The 27,998-nt window shown below is 48.8% G+C and overlaps 1 protein-coding gene across 3 annotated transcripts in view; it reads left to right on the forward strand.

Moving 5' to 3' along the window:
* The first annotated feature begins 687 nt into the window (after window positions 1–687).
* RAB11FIP3 (RAB11 family interacting protein 3) overlaps window positions 688–27,998 on the forward strand; it is a 91,763-nt gene continuing 64,452 nt past the window's right edge. The window contains exons 1-2 of one of the 3 annotated variants that reach the window (XM_067306428.1): window positions 688–781; window positions 24,549–24,642. The gene's annotated coding sequence lies outside the window, so the exon portion shown is untranslated. Of the gene's footprint in view, window positions 782–24,548; window positions 24,643–27,998 lie in introns of those variants that run through there. The other 2 variants (XM_067306429.1, XM_013961684.2) reach the window with 2 other exon arrangements.

The raw sequence follows: 27,998 nt of genomic DNA on the forward strand, positions 1-27,998 counted from the left end.
CGCGCGCGAGCCCCGGCGGCGGCGGCGGGGGGCGGGGCCACGGCCGGTCCCGCGGGGAGGGGGCACGCTGGAAGGCGAGTGACGTCACCGCTCCAGCTACTGCGGCGGCTACTGGATTAAATTCCGCCGTTCGCGGCAGCCCCCCCGGGAGCGGCCGCGCGGGCGGGCGGGGAGGTTGTTTCCCGGCGGCGCCGCAGGGCCGAGCGCGGCGCGGTGCGGGGCCGGCGGCGGGCGGAGCCGGCGCCGCCTCGCACAAAGCCCTGCCCGGGGCGGGCGGAGCCGGCGCCGTGCTCAGCGGTGCGGTGCGGCGCGCCGGGCCGGGACCGCGCCGGGAGCGCAGCGCCATCGCCGCACCGGGAGCCGCCGCCGCACCGCCACCGGACCCCGCGGCCGCCATGTGAGGGGCCATGGCCGCGGGGCATGGCCGCGCCGCCGCGGGGCTCGCCGAGGAGGCAGCGGCGGGGCGGGCGCCGGCGGCGGCCGCGGGCTCTGAGCGCCGCCGATGAAAATGGAGCCGCGTCCCCCGGCGGCGCTGCCCCAGCCGGCGCCGCCGCCGCCGCCCCCGCGGGGGGAGCCGCCGCCGCCGCCTGAGGCGGCCGGGCCGGGCCCCGGGGCGCCGCCGTGGGGGCCCCCGGAGGAGGGCGGCAGCCCCGAGCCGCCGGCGCTGCGCGAGGACGAGCTTCGCCTGCGCGCCGTCTTCGACGCCCTCGACCGCGACGGCGACGGCTTCGTGCGGGTGGAGGAGTTCGTGCAGTTCGCCACGGCCTACGGCGCCGAGCAGGTGAGCGCGGCGGGGCCCTGGGGGGCGGCGGGGCCCCGGGGGGGCCGTGCGCCTCCCTTCCCCGCCTGTGGGGCCGTGGGGCTCCCCCCGAGCGGAGGCGCCCCGGAGCGAGCCGCCGGCTTGGGGCGCCGGAGGAGCCTCCGCCGGCCCTGGAGCGCCTCGCTGCGGTGCCGGGGCGCGGGGCCCTCGGGCGGCCCCTCGCCCACCGGGGCGGCACTTGGGCAGCGCATCCCCGCGCCGGGGAGGGGGCGCGCCGAGGGGCCGGGAGCGCCCCCCCCCCCCCCGGGTCCCGGCTCCGCGGGCAAGGCGGCGGCGGCGGGTCGCGGCGGGTGAAGGGCGCTCGGCGGAGCGGCGAGGGCAGCGCCGGGCCCGGTGCCGCCGTCCCCGGCCTTTGTTCTGCGGGGCGGAACCGCTCCGAGGCGCCGCGGCTGCCGCCCCCGTCTCGAGGGCGACCGGCCCCCCCGAGCGGCCCCCGCGGTGCCGAGCCGCCTTCGCCGCCGCCGCCGGGAGCCCCTCCGCGGGCTTGCGGGCACCGCGCCGGGCGCGGAGCAGCCCCTTTCCGGCGGCTTAGGCGGCTCTGCGGGGACGCTGCCTTCTCCTTTCCGCTGCACCGCGGCCGCCTTGCGTTTCCTTGCGGCGGATCAGATGTGATGCAATTTGAAGCCACCTGCTACGACCCCACATCGAGAGACGTCTAGTAGCTGGCCGGGGGATGGAAACGGATTTGTTGCACTTCTGTATGCTGGCCTGCGTTGCTATTGCCGCAAGAAACAGTGTTGCCTCAAAGTAGTTTTATTTATTTATTTTCTTAAGCACCTTGGGCATCCTGGGGAAGGCTGCCTTTCCTCCGGGAGAGCCGCTCTCGCTCGTAGCTGTATCCGCTGTGCCTGTGTTACAGTGCCATGACAAAGCAGATTACCATGTGTGAGGGAGTGTTTTGGGTGGAGGAGGGGGTTTTGAGCTCTCTCCTGATGGCAAAAGCACCTGTTAAGAGAGGCTTATATTTAAAATATATACCTCCACTTTATGTAGATAACTTCTTTGTCTGTAATTCAGACCCGGGCCGGGGCTCTGGTGAGGAGCGCTGGGGTGCGGAAGGTATCGCTTACCGCCTCGCCGCATGATTAAGCAGGTAGCGGCGTCATGGCACAAAGGGGAAGTTGTGAGCTCATCTGGGCAGCCCGCTGCTCGCGTGAGGGCTTATTCTGGGGAAAGCCACCGGCTCGCGTGCTCCCCATTGCGGTCGGGGCTTTCCGCGTGGGCGCGTGTCCCCTCGGTGGCCGCTGACAGCCGAGGAAGCGGAGCCGGGTGGGCCTTCCGTCTCGGCGTGCTCCCCTCCCCGCAGGGCCGCTCGCGCACCGCGGAGGCTTACGGCCCTCGCTTGCGTGCCGCCGGTTGCCTAGGCGTAAGGTGAACGCGTAACGAGGGCACCGTTTGTCTTGGTGCGTCTCTAAGGCTTTGGTATGGAGCGGTCCCGTGCGCAGGGAACACGGGCAGGCGGCCTGCGCCCACCACATGGCCGGAGACGCGTGGCCGGGGGTCCGGCAGCGGCTAGTGCTGGCCGTTCGGACCGACAGCTCGCGCAGCCCTGCCCGTCCGACCCCGCGCGGGTCCTGCAGCGCTGTGCGCCTTGGGCTTTCTCCCTGCTAAAACTGCACTTGTGCCCACGCTTCAAGGGTGCCAAAATAAGCCTGTGAAGTGCTTTGGGATTTTGCACCGAGCAAGGGCTACGAAGCGTTAAGGCCTGTCCTAAATGAGGCAGGCTGTGCAGGGAGTTCTTGTACTGCTACGAACTGTCTGAACTGACCCGACTTGCAAATGGTTGTGCGCAGGCTTCTCGCTTCAGCTCTGCCTTTAAAGTTGCTTGTTCTTTCCTACTGAACACAGTTATCAGTAATGTTGTCCAAGCTGAGATATATTGTGCTTTTCATCTATCTACCTATATGTATATAAAGCGTGTGTGTATATATATGTATACACACACTATAATATATATTTGTACATATGCGTGTTGCTGAAAAACCTAAATTTAGCTAGTTCTCGATGTGCTGAACGACTGTCTCTTGGTGCTCTAAGTCCTGGAACATCCTGGCAAGACTGATGTGGCTACTGCTGAGCCAACAGGTAATGGGCTCCCCAGGGAATGAAGGCTGGTACCTTTTGCCGAGGCATGCCAAAAAAGGAAAAAGTAAGCTGCTGGTGCTTCTGCTTGCGAGAAGGCTTAATGTTAGCTTGCAGCTCAGAACAGAAAGGCAACACGCTGAGTGTGAGGGCAGGGAAAGGGTTGTTGGTGGGATCTCTAAGCTTCCAGCAGGTGTGTTGAGCCATGAAGGAAGGAGGTTTGGGGGAATTTCTTGACCTCTTTTGCTTTAAGCAGGTGTAACTTGGGGCAAAAACGGGCCCTCTGAAGATTGAAAATCCAGCTCAGATGAAAGTTAAAGGACAGGACTATCACAGTGGGTAAAATGATCTTAAAGGTGACTAAAAGGAAATATCAAGATGCCCACAAAGATTGCACTTAAAACTGGAACTGGGAAGCTTGCACGAGGGTTCCCAGGGGTTTGATGGCACATGAAGCTGTCAGATAGCCGTTCAGTTGGCAAGGAGTTAATGAGGAGCCGGTCCCAGTCCTCCTCGCCTAGTGATAGGAGATACCTGCTTCCCTTCCTTCTCCCCCTCCTTCCTCCTAACCACCACCCACGTGTGGCTGCGTGGAAGGTATGAATGAGGTGTTGGAACAAACTGCTAAATTTAAGCACAGCAAGTCATCAGAGCTAGCTGATTCATCTAAGAGTTCGGAGGGCCGAAGGGTTAAGGAAAGCATGTGTGTAAAACAATATGTACCGGAGAGCTGGAGAGTAGCGAATGTTGTGTTTAGCATTCGCTAAAACACCAGAGGCATTTATGGGCTACTGAGCTCAGTGCTGTCGGATTATTTGGCTGAAACAATTATTAGCTAAATGTCAAAGGAAAGAGACCAACTGGCATTTATTCTGTAAAAGATTAAATAGATTTGAATTTCTGTTAGGGCTTCTTCTCTGCATGATCAAAACCATGTGTGGAAAAAATGGGTTTTTTTGTTTGGGGGTTTTTTATTGTTTTTGAAGTAGCTTGGGTTGTTGAAAGACCGTCTTAAACCCCGTGGTTGTGTAATGGGAGATAAAGTGCTAGTCTGGAGCAGAAGAGATCAAGGCGTGGAAAGCAAAAGACTGTTTGCTCTTCTTTGAAGTGATGAAAGTTAATGGGGATCAAAGCCATCACCAGCACCTTTGTCTTAAATGTGGTGCTGAAAGGGTGGGCGCTGAGGTCCCGGGGGTAGCCCTGACCGTGGGAGGCGCAGCCCCGCGCAGGCCTCTGGCAGTCCGGCGTGGGTGGCCGCACGTGCCGGACGCAGACCACTGCGCCGCTTACGGTGGTCCAACCCCTTGCACGCGCTGCGGGCTCCTAAACAAGACGGGTAGGGGAAAACAGGTCTTGAGGCTGGCTTGACTTCTCGTGCAGAACCTCTGCGGACCCTGCGCTAGCAGGTGTTTCCGTTATCTCCCCTCCTCGTACTGCTGTGCTTTTCCTAGGACGCGGCGTTCACCTGGAGCTGCTCCGGATGCTGTCGTAGCAAAGGGGATTCCCAGGGAGCCGTACGTGAGAGCAGGGTGACGGGCAGAGCCTGGGATGAAGGGGGAAGAAAAGCATTAGGGTCTCGATTTAGAGAGCAAGTTAAGAGGTAGAGTCATGTTTTATGTAACTTTTATGTCCCCTTGTAAAGCAGAGGGTTGTATCTTCCGTTTATGTGGGTTGTACAGAATGTAAGGCTGTTACACAACGCTTTAAAACAGCAAATACATAATTTGTCTTGCCCGTTTTACGGTTGCAGAGTATATGTCTGACTGCAGTGAGACAGGAGGCAGAGCCTTTTCTCGCCAGCTTTGTTACTAGCTAGAAATAGGGGATGGTGTTGGGGAGGAGGAGAAACGAGCGTTTGATGCAGGGGGAGACGCTATCCTGCTGTCTTTCTTTTTTTATCTAGAAGATAATTGGAGATGGAAAAGCCTTTTGCACCACATGATCTCGCTACCTCGGTTCAATTAAAATAAGTCCCTACAGTTTGCTTGGCATATTTGAAAATAGGTTAGACAATGCAGCATCTCTGGTTTTGGTGTTTTGACAGAGATCTTTGGCCTTTTTTTTTCTTTTTTCCCGTTGATCAGTTCAAGCTTTGTTTCAATGCGCTTTGTCTCCCTTTTTTTTAATGTTTATATCCTCTAAATATCTGCCCTTGACTACCAACCTTCTCCTGCTCCAAATCAGCTAATCCTTAGCTGAACTCTCCATATTTAACTTTTAAGGTTTCCTTGTGTGATGATTTTTCCAATTTTTTCTATCGTGTTTGTGCTTTTCTGACCTCCCATCACCTTATTGGCTTCTTGGAAAGAGGTGCCCAGCCTGACCTGGATGTTGCGGAAGGAACTGGGTCTCGGGGGTAGCAGGTACTCTGCCTTGAAAACTGCAGACAGCGGATACAGACGTGGATTTTATTTTTAATGAAAAAAATCTCCAAGACTTGGCAATTACTTTCTGGAATGAAGTCTGGATACTGTCAAACTACAGGTTTTCAGTGTGCTTTTCTTATAGTTTCAAGGTCTGGGTCACTTTGAGCTCAGGTAAAAGCCAAAAAAGCCCTCTGTAGAACACCAAGCCTTAAGGAAGCCCCATTTTATTTTATTTTTTTTTTCCAAGCTGCAAACCACTAGAATTTGTGCAGTGTAGTTGCAGACTTCAGTCTAGTGAATCCAGGCTTGCTTTTTTTCTCACCCCTGATGGACACTTGCCCCCAGGATCTGTTCAGAGCCCCGGGGTCAGACCTCTTACCTCCAGTACAGCTCAGTCTTGCAGCTGCTGGCCATGCATGTGATCCTGAACATCCTCCCTATTCCCCTCCTTTTCCCACATCCCCAGAAATCGAATATTTTGGAACTGTGTCATGGGGAAACCTCAATTTTTTTTTCTTCAATCTGAGGAGTGTTGTGGGTTTTTTGTTTGTTTTCCCTCTGAGGAGAGGAAATACTGGCTTTGCCTGTAAAGCGATTTCTCAAAGTATTATATGAAGATTCTTAGACCATGTGAATGTGAGTGAGGCTCCAAATTGCTTCCAACTGTGTTGCTGCTGCTGTACCTTTCAAAGGCTTTAATTGCTGTTTAACCTTGGTGTCTGCTGGTTGAGAATTGCAGTGAGAGTGATGCTGTGGGTATATAATAGGCTTGAGCTTGCCTCTGGACAGACAGACTGTCACGCTCACACGTATGTGTGTTTTGGAAGAGGAGCAAATCTGAAATATTTTGCTTGCATTGACTGAGGGCCCAGATTTTTCACCATAGAAATCTGAGACAAAACTTCCATTCGCTTCACTGATTCAGGCTTAAGCTCTTGCTCACCTCAAATATTCAGCTGGTTTGGCTGGAAACACACTATAGTGATTAGTCTGTCTCCTTCCTCCTCCCCTTTCAAAAGATGTTATATCATCATTAATAACACATCTGTATTCTGCGGGACCTTAAAGATGTGAGTTTTTCTTTCTCCCTCTGAGAGGAGAAAGCTTCCAAGCCGAAATATTTCTTGTAGTATAGTTTGGGTAAGGTGGTTGCCAGTTAGCTGAAAATGAATTCTCAAATAAGTTTTCCCATTTGAAGTGTCATAAAGACTCTTTAGAGTCTCTTTTTGAGCAGTGCCTGTGTCTCTAGGTGTTTGCAGAGCAGTGGTTTTTTGTTTGCTTTTCTTCCCTCTTAAGTTCTGGTTTTCAGCTTCTTGAAAGCATCCCTTTTCGGAGTGGGTGAGGACAGTTGGGGCATATCGTACAGCAAACAGGTCTTTCATTGCAAAATGGCACGGCAACAAAAATTCTGTTTGATAATTCTTATTTGCGGTCATATCGGATTGAATTGTCCTGGGTAGATCAAATCTGGCAGGACTGTGAGTACTCAATGCGATAGTTTGTCCGCACTGGGCGGGAGGAGGATGGTGATGGTAATTTTATCTGTGATACTGGTTTGCTTGAAAAACCTTTTATTCTGCCCCTCTCCTTCAGACTGAGAATACAGCTGCTGCTGCACAGGTTGCTGATTCCCCCCACCACCACCACACCAATTAACTAACTTTGATTTTGTGATCACTTCTCCAAATAAACACTCCTGTCCTCTTCCCACCCCCAAAAGGCATCTGTGTCCTCTTTGGAGAGTTTGCGAATTCTGTTGACGAAACCAGGCAGGGCGTTGAGCTGGGTTCCCAGGGAAGCAGGGTGTGGATGAGGCACCCAGTAATCCTTGGCTGCAAGCACGGCAAGAAGTCACTTTGCAGGCTGGGTGCTGAGCGCTGGCCAAAGGATGGGACAGGAGCGTGGCTCCACGCAGTGGCTCTTGGGACTTGTGTGGGAGTTTCACATAGTTGTCGATCCATTTGGTGTCTTCGTAGATGGGAGGTTGGGGTTTGGCGTCTCCACAGATGGGATGGCTAATGTGGTGGTAGCGGTTAGCCAAGTCCTTTTGCAATATGATAGTCAGCCTTTAGCAGTGTCATCTCTTCTCAGAATAAGCTAGGCTTCAGGATGTGAGCAATAGAATTTGGGGTGTAAAATGAAAGCAAGGTTTGGTGTCAGAGGCAAACTTCTAGTGGAGCAACTGAGGGACTGAACCTGGGAATCCCTGACGGTCCTTGGCCATGTCACCTGACATGGGGGCATCCTTTCTCAGGCCTCGAAGAGTGGTTATTGGTTGTTTGGGAGGAAGGTGGTTGTGTGCTCTATATCTCTGAGGCCCTGCTGTGGCCTCTCTGGTGATCTGAAAGCTGGTTCTGCTCCTCCTTCAAGCACCATGATGCCGAGATAGGGATGCCTTGGGGACACTGACACTGTGGCATGGGCATGTACTTGCCCACTGGACACCAGCTGCATAGATGAGCAAGAGGGGTGGAAAAGGGTCGTGCTGTGATGCCCACCAGTGTCACCAGCAGAAGTGCTGCCAGCCATGGTGGAAAGAAGGCGGTGTGCTGCTGTCTCCAGCTCTGTGCCCAGCCCTGCCGCACCTGGAAACGCGAGGTGTAGCTAGGCAGGTAATTTGTCATGGGGTTATTGTTGGGTACAAGTGCTAATTGCAGAGCAAAGCTGGAAAGCACTTGGAAATGCTACTGTAGAGCAAGAAAGGTCTTTTTTCGCTGTCAGTAATGCTTGTGGGTCTAACGCCAAACAGCATGTTCCTGTGTGTTGCACTGACACCTTCAGCAGGGGATATTTAGCAGTGCCGTCGAGTGCCCGGCTCCTGCACGGGGCTGGAAGAGGGTGGCGTTGCGAGGCCGGGCACCTGGCTTGGCCTTACTCTGCGGCCGCAGTGCTGCGAGGCCAGAAGCGCGCGGCGCTTGGTGCGCCTAGTCCACGTGCCGCCGGAGGCCGAGGGCGGCGGGGGGCGGCCGCTACTGTGCGGGATGGACCTTGCCAAAATCCACACCGTTCTCGGACTGCTCAGGAGCCCTAGCAGCGTGAAAGCCATTCTTCTAAAGTTTTTCAGTGCTTTCTGGCTTGTCTGTTAAATGTTTTAAAATACTTTTGTGATGCAAAAAAAAAAAAAAGGGAGGGGGGAGAAAAAAGTTCTTCCAAAGCTTTGCTTAGTGGCTGCCACGCTATGTGGGGCTGCACTCTAAAAGGCTAAGGTAGAGGCTGATTTATGCAAGGACCTCTCCCTTCTGAGCACAGTGTTTCTAAGGATATAACTAATAAAATTGTATTGAGGTCATCTTAATTAACTGACTGAAATATGATGCTGTATTGCAACGCAGTGATTCTTCCCAGAGTCGTTCCAGTCCAATATCAGTTTAGATGGTAAACACTTTCAAAGCACTTCAGAGGTGCTTATATCATTATATAACTCAATATAGCCAGTAATTGATAGTCATTACAACAATTGCTTACATAACTTCTCTCAGTTGTATTCTTTTGGCTTTCGTTTGCCACTTCTTGTCAGATAAGACTTGCTTTGAACTCGACAGCATTTTTTTCCCTCCCAGGTGACTTTTGACTTTGCAAAACAAATGACTTCCTCTTAGCTGCGACCTACAGCTCTGCTTGGGTAAAGAGTAATCTGCTTTTGCTGGGTCACACTTGCGTTTCTCTCCTCCGAGATAATCGGGCTTCTAGTACTAGAAGTGTCGAATGCTTCCCCCCCACGCACACAGCTCCATCCTTTTGAAATCCTGTTGAGCCGCGTCCGCTTGGGTTTCTGGTGTGAAGGCACAGGACTGGTTTCTCTGCATGCATCCGGAATGAGCAATGCCTTTCCCTGTTTGTTTGTTTTTCATGTTATCACCTTGGAAAATGTAGGTACTTCTCCGCAATTTGGTAATGCCGTCAGACTGGTTCTGGTGTGTCTCTTTAGAAGCAGACTTTCTTATCTGGTGGGGTGGTTTATTTGGCGCGGTGATCAGACTAGTGCTCCTTAGGGGCGCAGCAGAAAGCGAGTTCAAACAACTTTTAGCTCAAAAATGCCATCTGACTCATCAGGCCTCTAACTGATCGCTTGGCAGGAAGGCGCGTTCATAGGGCTGGACAGGATTAAGTAACGATTTGATATCTTGCTACTGTGATCATATTGTTAAATGTGCCTGCTGACACAGAGAGTGGATTTGTCCTTGGGGAACTGTGTGTTTTGGACTTTCAACAGCTCTTGCGCTCCCACATGCCAAAAGCATTTCCATCTCCCGTCTGACAATAGTGCGCGTTCTCAGCGCGGCATTAAACTGACCCGAGCCGCTTTCCCGACAGCGTGGTTTTGTGCTACATCTGCAGTACAGCTGTCTGGCTTAACTAGCTAAATGAGGTCTAAGTCACAGCACTGATTCTCTGGGTGTTCAACGGACAGGTTAAAAGTCCATGCTGTCCAGTAGCCCCCCAAAACATCCTTTCAGTTTTCATTTTCCATTTTTAAAGCACTGGGTCATTTGTTCACCTTTCAAATTCACCTTTAACAAGAGGCTTCTGCTTAGACGAGACCTGTGCTGAATTGTGCTGTAACGTTGCTGGTGGAGCACAGTTGTAATGGACTCTGCATCGCTGGTGCCGCAGGTCGAAGCGGCACACACAGGACGCTCTGCTCAAGGCTAACAGGTACAACTGGGCTGCAGGTCCAGGTTTCAGGCTTCCCAGTGTAGTCAGGGCTCTAACTCAACACAATGAGAGATCGTGGACTTAAGGTATAAAACCCCCTGTTGAATGCTCTGTGTGTGCGTTACTCCTCCTGTTTGATAGAGGGAAGATACTGGAATACCTGCAGGCTCAAAGAGAGGTTATTCTCCATGTGAGTAGGGCAGTTGCAATTGATATCTGTGCTGCAATGGGGCCTGTTTTAGGAAGCCAAAGCATCCAAGCCCAAAGAGTTGCCCCAAAGACTAATGAGACAATGGAAAATCTGGCTTAGACCTTCTGCACTGCTCTGAGTTGGATGGAAATTGTCTCTCTTCTTCTTCCTGAACTTTGGTTTCTGATGGGTTTTCCCCTCCTTCATAGTCTCAGCTGGACCTGCTATGAGGCAGAAGGGACTTGCCAGGGAGAGAATAAGTTGTTAACTGCCATATGGAATATGGAGGAGGAGAGAAGAGGAGGAAACATGACCAAGGCCAACCTTGGGAGCAGCTTCCTCTCAAACTGCTGGATTTTATGACCAACCTTGAGGTGATGGGATTCACTGTGCCGAGAGAAAAGCATGTTGAAAGTGAATTTAAGCAGAATTCAAAGAAAATCAGTGGTGTGTAAATGATGGTAGATGCTTCCGCAACACACTACTGTTGTGGTTTTGGGGGCGGGCTGGGGTTTTTTCTCTCAGCTGAGATGAGGAAATGAGATCTAAGTGTGGAGAGGCAAGTGCTCTCATTTTCACTGACTTTCCATGCTCCAGGAAACCCACCTAATGGAAGAGTTGCCGGCTGCTGGATCCTTTCAGCTTTGTGCATGCGCTGAACGATCTTGCAGCTACCTGGTGGGTTTTCTTACCCTGTGCTCCACTGTAAATGCCTCGAGGTCGAGGCCTCCTTTCTGGGTTGTGCTCGCTTTAGCCCTGGTTTTGATCAGGTGGCTCTTCCTTCCCCTTCACTAGTGAGAAAACTGCTCTTAAAAGTGAGAGATCTGTGGAAGCTGCTCAGGAGAAGGGGTCCAGGCTGCATTGAGTGTGCCGTGAACCAAGGCCGCATCTAAGGGCGGCTTATACTGTAACAGCAACCCCCCTTTTTAATAGCAAGAACTGCCTACAATACCAAGCTGACAAGAGGTCTTCTTGAAGGTACTAAATTTGCTTCCTTGGTGTTATCTTAAAGCTTCAAGGTGGTGAAAGGTAAAACGAGCAATGAGGTGGTAGTGGTATTCAGCAGAAATCCTAGTGCTTGGTTAAATGACACTGGCTAATTCTGTTAGATAATGTTTGGAACAGCCTGATAGTCGTCTGTGATTTTTATAATGCACTGTATTTCCAAAGAAAAAGTTACTGTTCCCTCTGCTACAATATCCTTTGGTGAAGTACCAATAGTGTTACACCGAGTTTGAGTCACTGTTACTGCTGAAAGGGATTTTCAGTTTGCAAATCACAAGGCTGTTCTTACTTTCTTTGCTCCCTGGAGAAGGAATAAACCCAACTGGAGAGGGTCTGGTGCTGGGAGCTGGATAATCTGGCAAGACTAAGCGGAGCCCACGAAGGCCCTTGGAACCAGGTCCCGACAGCGCTGCGGAAAATCCATTTGCCTCTGTCCAATAGGAAACTCGGCTTGAGGAAAATGCGCGAGAGGTAGGAAGGAGCCCAAACCAACAGTTTTTAGTGAACAGAAGCTTTGAAGGGCACGAAACAAACGGTGAGTGTCTAGTGCAGCTTGAAGGCACTTTTGAGAGCAGTGACACGGCGCCAAGCCTGGGATCCGCGCGGGCTGCTCTAGAGTCCTGCAGACTTGTGCAAAACGGCATGAAATTGGGAGCTCTTTGAGGGGTGTTTTCTTGCTTGGAAAAAAGTATAGCTTTGAAAATGAAACCCTTATTTTTTTTAATGGGAAAATAATATTGAGACTTAGACAAATGAATATACTTGTAAGAGAGCATCACTTTTGCTTTAAAAGCCAATATCTAAAGAAACGGGGAAGCTTTGGCTTTCACTGCTGCCTTTGGCTGCAGTGGGATTAAAAGGTGTCTGTTGCCTCCCCTTTGCATGCCTGCATTCCTTATTTTTTCCAGAGGAGTGGCAGTTCTTTGCCCTGCTCGCAGTGTGTGTGGGGAAATTATATCTCAAAAAAATACTTGGATGTCCTTGCCGAATTTTTCCCCTATGCCTGCTAAACTGACGCAGCCAGTAGCTAATCCAGGCATGGCTACTTGGAGCTCTGGGGACTACTGTGCTGGCAGGAATGCAGTGAAAGGACGTGGAGGAAGCAGAGACAAGGCTTGTGGGAGGCGACTTGCACAGAAAGGGCCAGGGTAAGATGCTGGAAAGCTTGATGTGCAACAGGAAACTTGTTCTTGAATTTTGTGCTGCACCTCTTCAGGCTTTCTGTGGAGCATTCACCTCTTGGTGGTCTCCTGCGGGTGGTGTGGCAGAGGTAGTGGGCAAAGAAAAGATGCCAACGGGGAGGGGTGGGACTAAATGTGTGGAGAACCAAGGCAGCTCCCCTGGGAAGCACAAGCAATTAATTTGGCTGCCAGCTGATACAAGTCTCTTGGTAGTGCCTGGCCCAGTCCAAGGTGACCAACCTCCTCCTGCCTTTGGGCTCGGGCAGCGAGTTGGGCTTTGCCCTGTGCCGTGTCGCAAAGGATGTTGCGTGCAGTGCAGAGCTGGGCACACCTTGGGCAGGGAGCTGCAGAGCAATGGTGGTGTCCGCAGAGCAAATCCAAAGCTCTTGCTCCAGAGGAGCTGAAGGGTGCTGGATGTGGTGAGATAGCCGGGCGCTGGACAGCCGCGGGAGATGCATTAACGCTGTAGTTGTGGTGCCATGCTTGTAGGCCAGGTACTTACAATCTCACCCTGAGCTTTCAGTGCTGTGTGTTGCATCTCTGGGCTTTTTTCTGTCCAGCATATCTGCTTCGTGTACTTGCCTTCGTGCAAACAGCACTTTCTGAAGACTGGTTGCCAAAGGAGGGGAATAATTTGATGCAGTTCTGAAAAAGTGAGTCTTTGTACTTTGGTCTTTGAATCACGCTTGTTTGTATTAAAATAATCTTAATTTTGTCAGTATTGCAGTGTCTGCCTGGCTACACTTAGCTGTCTACCATTTAACTGCCTGGTATGGGAACAGACTCGTGTCTTGTATTTACCTAGACTTTACCTTTGTAGTCTGAGAGAGGCTTTCTGTTCTCGCCGACTTCCCAAGTTTTACCATCTGAGAGATCTGCATCTGCTCCGAGAAGTGCCAACGCCTCTCATGTGAACAAATCCAGTAATCTGCGTAAACATGCTGTTGAGGGGATTCCACTCTGCTGTAGTGGTGCTCGTTGTCCTGTGTCCATCTGTGAACCAGCTTACGGCTCTTCAAATGATGCTGCTTCTTGCCTCTAGCTTTCGTAGTTTGCTGTGTTTGTGTATTGGCAGCAATTCCTGTTACTGGTTATTATGATCCTACCCGCTTTAAAGATTATAGCGTGTAAGGTATTTTCTGGAGAGGGTGAGTTAATAAAAGCAAGCCCCAAGATAGTGAGAATGTATGTTCTAGGGCATGCCATGAATTTTCCTTGTGCTACTTTCTGCCCTGGTTTGGAGGGAATGAAAACAAATTTTTCAGTTCTGGATTTGTAGTCTGGACAGTCTGTTCTGTAACCAAACAGGAATACACACTTTTGTTGCAGGGAGTTTGCCTGAAACTAGACTAGGCATTGAAAAATGCTCGCTCTTGGAAGCGTGGCCTCCTAGCATGTTTTATTAAGTTACTCGTTGTCCGTTCAAATTGGCTCTAAGATCTTGTGTAGGCTTTATGCCTCAGCGCTGAATTTCAGCAGAACGTAGCCTTCCTGTCTCGGATCCTGGGGCTACTCAGGTTGTGGTGTTTGTGCCTTCCCCCAAGGGTGGCTACAGCCTTGCATAAAAATTCCTGCGTTAATGTAGAAGTAACCTAGAACAAAACCTGGGTTTGGATCCAGTCTTCTGCCTCTGAGCTGTGTGTTTGGAAGGGTGAGAACAGGCTTCCTGTGCCATTAAAAGAACAAAAGCTAAAACCAAAGCCTTCAGTACGCTGGGGTGTGGAGGAAGAGCAGTGTATTCAAGCTTGCTTAGACAAATGAATATACTTGTAAGAGAGCATCGCTGCTGGACGCTTTGAAGCGTTTAACTAGAGAGGCAGGAAATCTGGAACATCTGAGACAAATGCAATTAAATTCTATTAAAACTATTTCAGTGTAACTTATGTTCCTATTAATGTTTTCAGACCATCCTTGAAATTCTCTTTAAATATATGCTTTCATGCTTCTGTAATAAAAATGGATGGACAATTTAGAAGTCATCATACTCGCGTTTGAGGCGACATTAAAAACATATAATGAAACTAGGCTCCTAAACTGTGGTTAGGGTGGGGTTTAAAGGCTACCTGCTGATATGTCTTGGAGCTGGTAAGGCTAGTCCATACAGGCCTTGTGCTCACTCCTGTTACATAGCATAGACTAGATGAATTCCTACAAGTGTTTAAAGACTACTGGTGAGACTACTGCTTCAGTGGACGTGCACGATCTGTACTGGTGAAGACTCCTACAGTTCAGATCAATGCAATGGGCTGGAGGAGGGTCTGACTGCTCTTGCTGGATATACTGATTTCTTTTGGACACTTTGGTTTTGGTTTCTTGTGGGGATGGGCAGAAAGGATCTGGGTCCTCAGGCTTTCTTGGCTGCAAGCTTATTAAAACATGTTTTTTGGCTTCTCTTTCTTCCTGTTGAATTTTGAATGTTGAAAGGAAAGAGTTTTCCTTTTTGCTCTCCAAATCCATATGGCACTTGTATAACAGACTCTCTGAGCTCTAGGAGTGGTATGCAGGAGACTTACTCATCTGAATCAACTTTGGGGTTATTCTTGGTTCCAATTAACTCAGACTTCTGCCTTCCCCTTTCAAAAAGGGATGATAATAGGATGGAGAGGGAGTTCTCTGCAAATTGGCCCTTTGCCATCTTGAGGAGATGGTCCTGTTCATTACACATTCACATGTTTCCCCTCTGGTGCTGCCTGCACCTGCAGGAAGAACCTGCTGATGCCTCCTACGCCAGTGCGTGACATCGGGAGAGGCTGGCTGGTGGCATCCTGCCCTTCGGTTCAGGGACAAAGCTCCTTGTGTGCAAGACTGGCACGTCATCAACTTTCAGTGTCACCTACTTCAGGCGGTTTCTGTACCAAACAGCTTTAGTCTCGGCTAAATAGGAGGAGGGAGGAGTGGATTTGATATGCAAAGGGATTTGTTAAATTTCAAGGGTTTTATCTCCTTCCCTGGGCAGGTAGGAAAGGAAGGAAATTTGTTCCTGTTGGTGAACTTGCTCAGTTCATTTCAAGCAAACGATCAAACTGCTACAGCTTCTTGCACTTGGTTTGTGGATGCTCCCTTCCCTGTTCCAGTTCTTTACCTGCAGGCTGATTAAAAACACTGGATCTTTTATTTTTCCCCCTCTTCTCTTAAATAGGTTTGATTCTCCTGTTGCAAGAGGAGATGAGACTAAAACAGGCTGAATCTCTCTCTTCCTCTCCTTTTCAGAAAGATCTCTTGATTTTTGGTTTCAGTATTAGATTGGTAGCAGAGGACCCTGCAATTTTTGCATCCTTTGAGATTGAAGTGATGACAGATGAACTGATGTGCGCGCAAGACTGGGGTGGATGGAGGTGCAGCCTGCAGAAAGCATCTTCACTGAGTGTTGCTTATGGTAGACCTTTAAAGAGAAACTTGACCAGACAGAACCTGCCTGCTGCTTTCCTTCTGGACTTCTCAAAAAGGCTCAGAGAACGACATGCTTCCACAGCAAACCTGGATAAATGCCACCACTTACAAAATAAATGAGGCAGTTTTTGCATTGCTTGCTCACAATTGACCAGTGCTGCTTCCTGTAATGAGATCTGCTCCCTTGAGGGTATTTTACAGGTTAGTTAATTAGGTGTAATTGCAGCAGAATAGAAACCTGCTCTAGGGTTCGGCCTGCTTTCTGTAATGCCAGATCCTTTAACAAATTGCTCAGTCGGTTCCTATAAACATTGCTGGAACATGTGTAATCCCAAGTTACCAACCTTCTGCTTGGCCTGCTTGGGTATGCGGATGGAGCTGCAGAAGCGATGTGCTGGAAAGGGTGCCTCCGACTCTGGTACCTGTGCGGCAGCGACCCGGATCACAGCAGCGCTCCCGGAGCTGCCTCGCGACGTGGCGACGTTCGCGTGCTGTCTGCATGTTAACGCTCTTTCCACCCAGCACAGGGAATGAGATGTGGCCTTAGCCTGGACAAATGCTGTGTTAATGGAGACTGATTCATTTCAGCTGATCGCATTGCAACTGTTGATTTGCAGAGCGCGTGATCTAAGGAGAAGGGCTGTACTGTGTGACAGCCTGCGTCTTGGGCCGGTTGTGCTGCTGCTCTGGTGTTTGGCCGCAGGAGGTTCAGCGGTTTCAACTGTAATTTGCACATCTCCCAAAGATAAATGATACAACTTCTCTCACTTGAGCAGCTAGCATTTAAAAAAGTATGCCTTTTTTGAAAGGATAGGTTTAGCCTTAAGAGACCAAGGGTGCATGTGTGGTGGGGGGTGTGTGTGTGTGTTCTTTTTTGGTGTGTGTGTTTTTGCAAACACCTGAATACCTCCCCTCCGTATTTAACTGAAGAGTATGAGTCTAGAGATACTGCGTCCATCCTTGCAAAACCATGAGAGATTCTTAAATTGAATGTGCTGTCTGTTAAGTCCCTGCGTATCACTTCAGGCCAAGATTCAGCTAAACATAAAGAGGTGAACATCTGGCTTGAGCCCTTTCCTGCACTTTAAAGCATCGATAACTAAAAATCCCCTGTATTTGGCATAAATGCAAATGTGGAAAACTTAACTTCCGTTCTGCTGGAGTTCAGTTTGGCTTACCATATCGTTTTTCCCCTGAAGATAAAACATGTTAAAACAGAGTAGACTTAGTTTTTTAGAGAGAAGAGCATATTCAGAGCTGAGAGGTGCCTGGATTTTCATGTCCTGTCTCAGTCAAGCAAGCTTTGTTGACTCCCATATACACAGAATTGATCTGGAACCTGATAATTCAAAGGTTTGTTAAATGACCCTTTTCCCTGTTTAAAATAGGGCTGGCATCTACCCTGAGGTTAAATTAGAAAGACTCTACAAATCATTTTGCAGAAACTGGTCTCCAGAAAGCCTTGCAAGCTACAGGCTGATTCTGCTTTCTGCCCCATGACCCACCGAGTTTGGGGCTTGTTTTGTCTTTTCCTTTAATTGAAACTCCAAATCATAACGGGGCAGAGAGGGTAGGCTGGTGCAGCCTAGCAGATGCTGTCTGACAGGTGTCTGCTGCTGTAATCCCGTGTCTTGTCTCCCCGAGACCCTTCTTATCTGCAGTACAAAGTAGACAAACGTGGTACTGCTGGACACAGCAGCTGCCTGTAAATAGACCCTTGCAAACAAGGCTGCTGCAATCCAGAGACTTCAAATGAAAAGAGGTGGTTTGGTGTGTGGGCTTTTTTTAAGGCCAAACAGAAGATACAGGCCAGCTTTGGGCATGTTTAAATTAGCACGGAGCCTTGCACCAAACTGGGCTGAGATCCAAGCAGCGGAGCGCAGGCAGCGGAGGGGAGAGTGGTACAGCTGGAGAAAATGAAAATTCGAGGCTAACAGAAAAAGCTCAGCAGTTGGCTTAAAAGCAAAGTTTTATTTTCTCTTTGTAACCCTTCAGAGTTTTCATTCAAGCGGAACCTCCAAATGCGTGGGGAGCGATGTTAGCGTGCACTGTGACTTGCAAAGAAGCTGCTTAAACAGCTACATAAACACTTTGGAAACCTTTCTGGCCTGTTAACAGAAATGTTGAAAGGCTGCATTTACTTGCTTCCTCTTCTGCATACTTGAGGTCCTTGCCCACAGAAGGGATGGATGGCTGCTCGCCTTCCTCAGATTTTCCTCAAAGGCACCAGAATGAAAGCAGCCCTCTGGAAGCTGGAGCTTGACTAGCATGGACCCTGCATGGACCTTGCTCCATGTTAAACTTGACCACAAAGGCTCCCTTTCCTTCTGAAGGGGAAGAGACAAGGGTAAGGTCCTTAAATCTATCTGTTGGAGTCTCCTGCGATACTCATTTCAGGAGAGAGTGATTTTTTTCCCCCCCCCTTCCTTCCTGTTGAGTCTGATAGCTGAGTGGGGAGGTGGTAATGTGTGAGACAGAGGGTCTGTGGAGGTGACTGGTGTCCAGGGTCTCACTATTCTCCTCTAACCCCTCCTTGGGAGAGCTCTGCTCCTCCCTGAGCTGCAAAGCACGTGTGATGGTCTTTCCCCTAGCCTGATCCCTGCCTTGTGTTCTGACGGCTCTCCGTACGCTCACGTCGTCGTGGGCTTGCGTGAGCACCTCGGTGTGCTGGAACTGGCAGCTAGCAGCGGAGGCACCTGGTAACGGGAGCTGGCTGTGGTGCACATGTGTGACCACGTATTTTCTGTGCACCACAACCTGGTTGCTGGAATGCCTGCCTGGGGCGGCGGCACCCACCCAATCTTTGCTCTGAGCAATGTTCCTCAAAGCTCCAGTTCGAGTGCCTAAATGCTCTCTTTCTAGGCTAAGCCTTTGTCTTTTTGTAGGAGTGGTTTCTATAAAGTGAAATATGAACGCATTTTGAACTGCTCGGATAGCTGCTGCTTTTTGCAACAGCCCCCAGCCAGCTCTGGCTGCTGCCATTAGGTCAAAACACAGCGATGAGTTCCTGGGTGAAGGTCTTTCTCTAGTGGTTGCATTAGCGGTTTGTCTGTTTTGGGGGCTAAAATAAGTCCCAGCCAGCAATGTGTCCTCTCTGTGGCCCAGTCAAAATCTGGACTGGGCTTACTGGTTTTGTGAACTTTTCCCTGAAGGAACTACTCTGTCCTTGTTGATTGCTCAACTGGGCAAAATGTACCGAGCCAGATGCCAAGTTCAGACAAATCGGGCTCTTGCTCGGTCTCCTGTGTTTCTTATCTCAACAGGTCTCTTGCTAACAGCATTCTCAAGTTTCTAGGTTCATTTTGCACGTACTCTGTGTGGTTGGTCCCCCTAGGGCAGTTATTTAGGTTCAAGGTAGCACAAAGTGTAACAGGAGGTGTACCTTTTCATGGCTCTTAAATACTTCTAAATTACATTCCCTGCCTTTGTGCCTTCTCCTTCTGTCTTCCCCCTGCTCCCCAAAAAACAACTGTTGTCACCAGCAGCAGGCAAGAAACCAAGCCTGAGAGCAGTTAGCTGTTAACAGATCTGGTATCTTCCAGCTTTCATCCTCACTCGGTTTCCTGTGACTTATCTTGGTGCTTGTCCTATAGCTCAGAAAACCAAGGAGACCACAGAACGAATCCCTCCCAAAGAAGGGAGAGAACAATTTCAAGGCAAAAGTATCTCAGTCTTTGCTTACCTTTGCATGTCTCAGAATGCAGGTGCACAAGTCTGGGGTGAGAGGTGCAGGCTGCTAGCTGGCCTGCCTTGAGGTGTTTTATATATGAGATCACTGGCTCCGGTGGTCACTGGGAATCTCTTGCTTTCACCTCACCCCTCGAACAAACCTCCTTTTGGAGCCTGACTTAGCCTCAGTCTCTGTCAGAGCATGAATGAAAACTTCTGCCAAGCTCAGAGGCCATGAGGAACACATCAGCTGGCAATCGCAGCCCTCCCTTCCTTGCAAGACCATCACTTAAAACATCCACTGCACTTGTTATATTGAATCCATCCGCCACATGGCGGAAACATGGAGCATCAATGAGGTTGAGAAAAAAGGCTTTGAGCTTCCTTTTCCTTCCCCTCAACCTGTTTGACAGGGGCGCTTGCAGCTGGGGAATCCCTCATCTCCCTGGAAAACTTCCATTGTGCAGCTGCCAAACCTTTGTGTTAACTTGAATTTGGAGTTGTCGCTGTTGGTTTAGCTGAGGCTTGAGAAATCATTTGCTGAACTTAACTGCTTCGAAGCAAAGAATTTTATTTTATTTTTTTGTGCTCCGCATCTTGGGGAAGCTGTTAACAGACGGAGCAGCACTAATCCGTAGTGCTGGCATACGTACTCGGAGGTGGCTTGGTCAGAAGGGGTTCTTGGAGATGGGTGGTGTTTGGCAGCAAATCTTGTTATTTTTGGAAGGCAGAATGCCCTTCCAGTATGAAGAGCTCTTGAGTACAGAAGATGACATGTTAATGTGGTTGGTGTAATAAGTAGTTCTTGCTCTGTTGTTGAGATGTGAGATGACCTTCCTCCTCCTCCCCAATCTGCTTCCCTCTCCCTGTCCCTGGCAGATTTCTGCAGAGGCTCAAACTGGTTGAATGCAGCCACATATCACTTGCCTGCAGATCCTTAGTACTTGCTTATCAGGAAGGGAGGCTGAATGGTGGCCGAGATTTGGTGCTTGTGTAAAATAGATGCTGTAGTGCCTTCTGTGATCATTGTCTCTGCTGAAGGGTGCAGGAACTTTCATGAATTTAGAAATGAAGATGCTTTCCTGTAGCAGTCCTATGCTTATGATGGCCTGTCTAGGCACAGGAGAGCATTTCAGGCATTTGACCCTTCAAGGCCTATATTGCAGCATGTGGGTGGATGCATGAAATTTGGAGTGGAGATATCCAACAAGGGATGGAAAGTGTATTTAATTCAGCCGCTGTGTTCTTGGGTCAGCGTGCATGTCTGTGTCTTGGATCTTGCTTATGAGATGACGCTAGGTGCAGCTTGCTGACTGGGCTCTTGAAGTCTATGTTGCCTTGATTAGCCAGTTTTCACCTACTCTGAGAAGGTCTTATACGGGCCTTGTGCCCGTAGCCTGTTCTGGCTTTGGTCTGCAGGCTGGGCCTCATCCCTGCCGCAGGGGCGGGCAGAGCTGCTTCCTCAGTTCTTACTGCAGTGTTTTGCTTCTGCAGATTTGTGTCCATTTTCAGCTCAAGGTAGATTGACTTAGTTTAAATCTCTCTGTTTCAATCAGGATTTAAATTAGCTATTTAAACCAAGTCATCCTCTTTGCTCTTAATCCTCTGTGTTTCTAGCTGCTCTTTCCTTTTCAAGAGGAGTTTGTTCGTAATGAGCTGCAAACAAACACTTTAAGCAAAACCTCTATTTTAGATGTTTCTTGCTCATCATAGCTCATCTGTTTGTGTTTTACATCAGTGTGTGTTTAGTTTCGTATTGGAATTTGGAGTGTTAACTTCTGGGTTTGAGCTAACAGGAATGGGGTGTTGACTGCTCTACTTCTATCCAAGTTAGTGCAAATAAATTAGTTTTCAGCTAAACACAAATCTGTAACTTTCAAACTGTTTAACAGATTTGCTAATCCAAAACTATATTTAGCCATACTCATGAATTTGCTAACCTTTCTGATAAGGTAGAGTTTGTTTTTTAGCTTAGTCATCAAAATTAAGAAATGGAGGAAACTGGCAGTGACAATTCTGGAGAGAGATCTTGGAGTTGTCATGGGCGCTTCCTGGTACGACAGACAAAAACTGAGCAAGACGGTGGGCCTCCTGAGGAAGGGCATTGGGGATAACGCAGAGGGCCTCTGTTTGGCATTGTTTAAAATCTTGATGTATCCCCATCTTGAGTACTGTGTGCAGTTCTGGTCTTCATCCTTGAAAAGGATGTGGGGGGGAGCTGGAGAGGGTACAAGAAGAATGATTAAAGTGATCAAGGGGATGGAGCAGCTGCGTTAAAATGATCAGGGAGAAAGTGAGAAGGCTGGGTCCCTTTGGGTAGGAGAGAGGATATATGATGAAGGTATGTAAGATTACAAGGGTGATCATGCTTTGCACCTCACCACATCTTGCAGTGGTAGGACTAGGAGACCCTTGATAAACTAGCAGGAGAGAGGTTTAAAGAATTGAGACGGTTCTCCTGTACACAGCAGGCAGTGAGCTTCTGGGACTTGCTGCTGCAGAGGCCGTGGAGGCAAGCAGCAGGTCCAAACAATCCTTGGACAGATCTGTGGCCACTAGAAGGATGAAGCAGGGAGGTACCATCTGGCAGCCGTGAATCTGTAGTTGGATGCCAGGAGGTCCCTGGGGGCTGGCGGTGCTCTAGACAGCCTCACCCAGGCAGCATGGGTGCTAGGTGAGCCCGGGGAGGTATTTCTTGTGTTCTTGTCCTCCCTGTTTTGTGAGCTCTTCTGATAGTCAGAAATTACTTGACACTTCAGAGTCTGGTCATGGGACCTTTGTCTCGATCTGTTATTTTATGGTCAGAGCAAGCACATGCAGATTTGGATCAGCACAGACATGCTGCAGGGTACTTAAAACTTCATCTGGAGTTGTGTGGCATTTGCGTGCATCTGTAACTTCAGGGCTGTGAAGTTTTGCTTTAATAAAAAAAAAAGGGGGGGGGAGAGGAGTTGAAATATTTAAATTAAAATACATGGGTGACTTTCCTTTTGCATAAACAAAATATTTGTCCAGGTGTTGTGGCACCTGTGTGGGAGAGGGGTTTGGTGGGGTGTTGGCATGAGGACTCGGCTCCTGTTGCATCTGAGAAAATCCACTGTGTTGCAGCAGCACTGTGAGCATCCCCTGCCCGCAGTCTCACGCTGGCAATGTGGGGGGATCGTTATAGGAACTAGACTCTGTAGGGTGTCATGATAAACCTTTCAGTCTTATCAAGTGCTCTCAAGTTTGATTAAATGTCACTTGCGCTTCTGTTATCTCTAGATGCAGCAAACAAGTTACTTGCAGCTTTTGAGCTCGAATCTGCCAGATGCATTAACTGGAACTGACATGGTCCCATGAGTTGTTGTTTGTATTATTCTCAAGTACCTTTGTTTGACTTACAAGAAGTGTGACTCATTCGAGTCAGTGTGCCGTATGAGTTCAGCAGTTCTGCTGCTGTCTACCAAAAAAAAAAAACCTACCCCAAAAACGAGCGTTCCCCACCCAACTGGAAAAGATGCTCTTGTTTTCTCCTCCTCATCCACAACAGGGCGAGCTGACGGGCAGGCAAGTCTGTGTCATGTCGGGATTTGGGCTTCTTCCATCCCCCTCGTTTTCTCGGAGATGAGCATCTTAATAGTTGTGGTTTGTGGCCTGCTGCTTCCCCTGTGCTGGCAGGACGCTTGCTGTTGCTCTGGGGAGGTGGGATTTCTGAAGCCAAGACTCTTCTCCTGTCTTTGCCCCCATCCAACCTCCCCCCAGGTTGGAAATCACGTGAACATGTGAGTGAACCGCAGACAGCTCTGATCGCGTGTCACAAATGTGGTTACGTGGGTGTTTTTTCCTGTGTAAACACAGACCTGGGTTTCTTAAGGGAAAAGAAAGCAAAACTCTGCATTGATGAGACGGAAGGCTCTAAGCAACACAGCTGGACTTGGTGCTGTTTAGATAGGGTGGCTGCTTCTGTCCTCCTCGCCTTTAGATGTTAAAAATATCTTTTTAGATGCAAGGTGTTTGTTTCCTTCCTTGAAATGAAAGGCTCAATGAGTCACCACCTTTTTGCCAAGAACAAACAAAAATAGCAAGATTGCCCGAGTGTGGCGAAACGGCTCTGCAATGAGTTGGTGCTCGTGAGAGCTGAACAAATTCAGCACTACAACGAGCCTGAAGACTTTCTCCTATATGTCAGCTCTGGTGGAGGAGGAAAGGTCGATGCGTGTCCTGGGGGTGAGGGCAGAATTGTTGGCACTTCTCGAGTACAAACCTAATTGCATGATTCCCTTTTTCAACTCTTCAATCGTGCTTCTTCCTTGGATTGTTTCTGAGCTGAAGGATGTGGCTTTACAATATATGAAGGTGCCTTAGTATCTCTTGAAATAAGAATTTGCTTTTTTTTTTTTTAAAAAAAAAAAGGGGGGGGGAGCAGGAAGATGTCCAGTAGTTTCAGCAGTCTGCAAACTAACTACTGGCTAAAGGCTTTTCTGACGGGAGGGCCCTGCAGCAGCCTGCAAGGAGCTGAACGCACCTTTTTGAAGTCATTCCTCACAGCCCAGACAAAGACTTCAGTTTTGCCCTCTGATTGCAGCTGTTCTGTTTGAAGTGCCAAAATAATCCTTGCCAGGTTTCAGAAATGTCTCTTGCTCCTTGTGCGTGTGTCTGCTCCGATACCCACATCCTAATCCTTGCTAGCTGACGTGATTTTTCCCTCCCCCCTTAAGCATTGTCTAATTGTGAAAATGTTTCAATTATAAGGCCTAAATATGTAACATGGAGTAGTTCGTTATTGCTGAAGCCTGGTAATTGGGCCCTCCTACTGGGCAGTCTATTAATGAGCTTTCCCAATTAAGATAGGGCCTCCTTAAATAAAACAAAACAACAAAAGAAACCCCACACACCAGAAACAAAAGCCTGGCAGAAAAGATCACGTTGCAAGAAATACTGCACTGACCTGTGTTTCCAGGCTGGCACTGAAACTATCTCTTAGTCCAGTCCCAATTAACCCCTTGGTCCTGATTACTTATTCTCCCTTTAATGAGAACGGGTGCAACTTGGTGTCAGTTTGAGCAGTTTGACATTAGCTTGAGTCTTTCTTTCGTGGGAGAAGAGGAGGGAAGGAGGAGTTTGTTAAAAGATGCTTCTTTGATTGAAAGCTTTCTGTAGTGTCTGGAAAAACTTTCTGAAGAGTAACACTGCTTCTGTGGTTACAGGTAAAGGACCTAACGAAGTACCTTGATCCGAGTGGACTTGGAGTCATCAGCTTTGAAGACTTCCATCGAGGGATCAGAGCTATCAAAAATGGAGGTGAGTTTGCCATTGTGCTGTGAATGAGGACAGAAAGACACCAAAACTTGACACCACAAGGGTTAACTGAGCTGACAGATTGCTTAGTGAAAACAAGCTGGGCTTAGTTTTCTGAGCATCCTTACTTGCTGTTTTGGGCAGAGAGCAAGGGGGAGTAACTGGGTGCACTTAAGTTTGTCAAAGGTAATACCATGGTTGAGATGTTGGTTGCATGTCTTCCTATTTATCGGGAAAGTTCCTTCCTAAATGTACATTAGAAACAGGAAAAGCCATCGAGGGAAAATCCCTTCTCATTTGGTATCTGCTGTCACCTAGAGTTTTGTGGGAGTTTGCTGCTATAACAGAACAGTGACTCCTTGCTGACACCCTGCTCTAGATGTCTGTCTGACTGCAGTAGGGTGTAGGATCTCTAGACTCTGGGCACTGATGTATTTGCCTTGACTCCAACTGTTTGGAGGATCAGCATGCACAAGTGATTTCTAGCAAGAAGCACATGAAATGAGAGCTTTGAACTTGCTGGTAATGTTTAAACAAAGAGGCCAGTGACAATGCTGATGTTGCTCTTGACGTGATTATTTCATGTGCTTCCAGAGCAATAGTTTGGTGAAATGTTAAGTATGTTTCTGGTTGGTTGGCACTTGCATTGCTTTGCTAGAAAAAAGACTGACGGTGCTTTTTCAGGGGATTGATTCCTAATGCTAGTGTTTAGAGGTGCATTTTTGGGGCAAGTGTGGTGTTAAGGATAGGATATGGAAAAATATTGGAAGCGTGATGTTGAGCACATTTCATCTAAAATGTGCAATTATCAATTGTCACATGATGCCTTTGCACATTTATCAATAACTTTGTTTACAGTAATACTTGTCTTAAATTTCATTGCTGCTTTTGTGCAGCAAAGAACACGCACTGTTTTGTCAGCCCTGCGGATGGAGAATGCTTTTGAGCGTCAACACTAGCAAAGGTGTGAAAAGACTGATATTCCTGTACAAAGTATCTTGTTTCATGAATTTAAAAAAAAAAAAGAAAAAACCCCACACAAACAAACCTCAGAAGTAGAAGTGACTCTGGTTTCTGTGTAGAACGGTCCCCCCCACCCCTCCCTCTCTTCCTGCTTATTCGTCCTCAGCTCTTCCTTGTACAACTAGGACTGTACTGTTTTATGGTAGTGCCAAAGTTTTGGCTGTCTGGCTGTTGTGGCTTGATTGTGCAGCTGATTTTGAGATCTCATGGTGTAGGAGGAGATGCGGCATGCTATTAATTTGTAATAAATTGCTATTGGAGAAGAGCTTCTTTCTGAAAGCTCTGGCTTCTATTTCTCTTCAATAATTCATTGCTCTAGTATTGTGTTATATTAATTGAATGGAAAAAAACAGGTCCAGACAAAGCTTTTAAGACCACTATTTATTAAACTCGTAAGAGATTGCTATGCATTTCTTACTGTGCTTAAGAAAGGCAAAGCACTCTAACATTTCACATCTATAAAAGAAATGCAGAGTAGAGTACAGAGAGGGTTTCTTTGAGTTTTAAGAGCTGAGCGGTTGTTTGTTTGAAATGATCTTGAGGATTTATTGCTGCTGTTGAGAGTCAATATTGATTATCTCTTTGTAAAGAGAGAAGAGGCTGTGCTTGCTGCTGGGCATCTCTTTAACACAGCTTTGTTAATTAGCCTGGCTTTTTTCAGCCAGATATGGCTCTGTTGCGTTGCTGGTAGTCTGTAGTCCAGTCAGTCACTGAAGGGAGACCAGACCTGAGATTTGTGGCTGTTACCAGAATTTCTCACTGTTTGTAGCTGTTCCTGAGTTTCTACCAGGCCTTGGGGCTGACTGGGGGTAATTGCAAAAACAAAACTGAGGTAGACCCATTCAGCTCTTCAGGCTAGCTCAAAGAGGTCTATGCTCTGGTAGAACCCTGTGTGTGAGAGAAGAGACTAAGTGAAGTCCAGTGCTCTGGAGAGCATCTGAGAGCCATGCAGTCTGCCAGCGATGGTGTGGTGTTGTCCCGGTACTGAGTACTGCCCAGAGTCTGTACCCGTGGGTGCCGTGGCTAGAGTGAAGGAGCAGTGGGAAGCAGATGACGCTATCCCAAAAATGTGTCCATGGTCTGAACGGTCTCTTCAAACTTTCCTGTACAGGGGTAGGCTGAGATGCAAAAAAAACCCTGGGCTTGTGTGCAGATTAAATGATGCTGATCTCCACTCCCCTGGAAAGCATGAGCAGGCAGGGCTGTGACAGGGTGCATGTGATGAGCCTGAGGCTTTGCCCCTTTGAGCGGGGCTGGAGGAGATGTGGGTGCCCTGCTGGGACCCCTCGGCTGACCCTCCCATTGGAGGGAGGGGAAAAAAAAGGGAGGAGGGTTCTCACTGTTTTGAGTCAGTGAACCTAATTGGAGGAGAGCAGCTTTGCTTCTCTTCTAGATGTGATGTTAAAATGAAACTGTTTGCAGACCACATGGACTTTACGCCCTTTGATAACTTCAGCCAGTGTGTCTTGTCAGTGTAAATGGGACAGCTCTTGCCAGGGGTCATAAACCACTCATTGGGTAGTACAAACAGTCCCCTTCCCCCTTTGTTTAGGATATGGGCTGCTTCATTCTTCTCTTCTGTTGATGTGCTGTCATGAGTCACTGCTGAAACCCTTGTTCAGATCCCTGTTCAATTGTGCAAGGCTGTGACTGCAGCTACAGCTTTCTGAGCAGGTCGGCTCTTTTCCCTTCTGCATTGCACCTGACCTGTCACTGCTCGTTCTCTTAAGGAAATTCTAAAACCCCATCCGTGTAATTAAAATGACTTTTCTGCAACTCTGGACTTCAGTTCTTCCCACCTGGCTCCTCTGTTGATGCGTCCTTGACCTGTGTGATGGCATGTGTGCATAATTTCTGCAGGTTTGCATGTATGGCAGTCTCACTAATGAGAATGGTGCCGATTCATCAGTGGATGATGTTTCACTAACCTTACCATCACCACTGCGGGATGGGCGAAAGAGAAGGTGAAAGAAAGGAAGAATTCTCAGAAAGATTGTATCTTGCGGTGTCTGTCTTAATGCAGACAAGAGTTTATTTTTGAAGATGCTCCGTTCACTTTCTCACTCTCCCCCTCTTTCTCAGAGACTCTGTAGAAGAGCAGTCGAGTTCACTTGGGCTGCTTATCATCTGGCTTGACAAATCCAAGGCTCAGCTACAAAACTTGCAGAGTCGGCTGGTTTTCTTACAACTGCTTTCGTGTTCAGCTGGCCTTTATGTCCAGGGAGGATGCTAAACTACTTAATTCTATTCTTGTGCCAGCTGCTTGAGGTGTGTTCCAACTGGTTGAAAACATCCTGATCTAGGACTCCTAGAATTTACCTCTGCCTTGAGTGCGG

The sequence above is a fragment of the Apteryx mantelli genome, chromosome 16 (genome assembly GCF_036417845.1).
Source record: "Apteryx mantelli isolate bAptMan1 chromosome 16, bAptMan1.hap1, whole genome shotgun sequence".
In the NCBI taxonomy this organism is placed as follows: Eukaryota; Metazoa; Chordata; class Aves; order Apterygiformes; family Apterygidae; genus Apteryx; species Apteryx mantelli.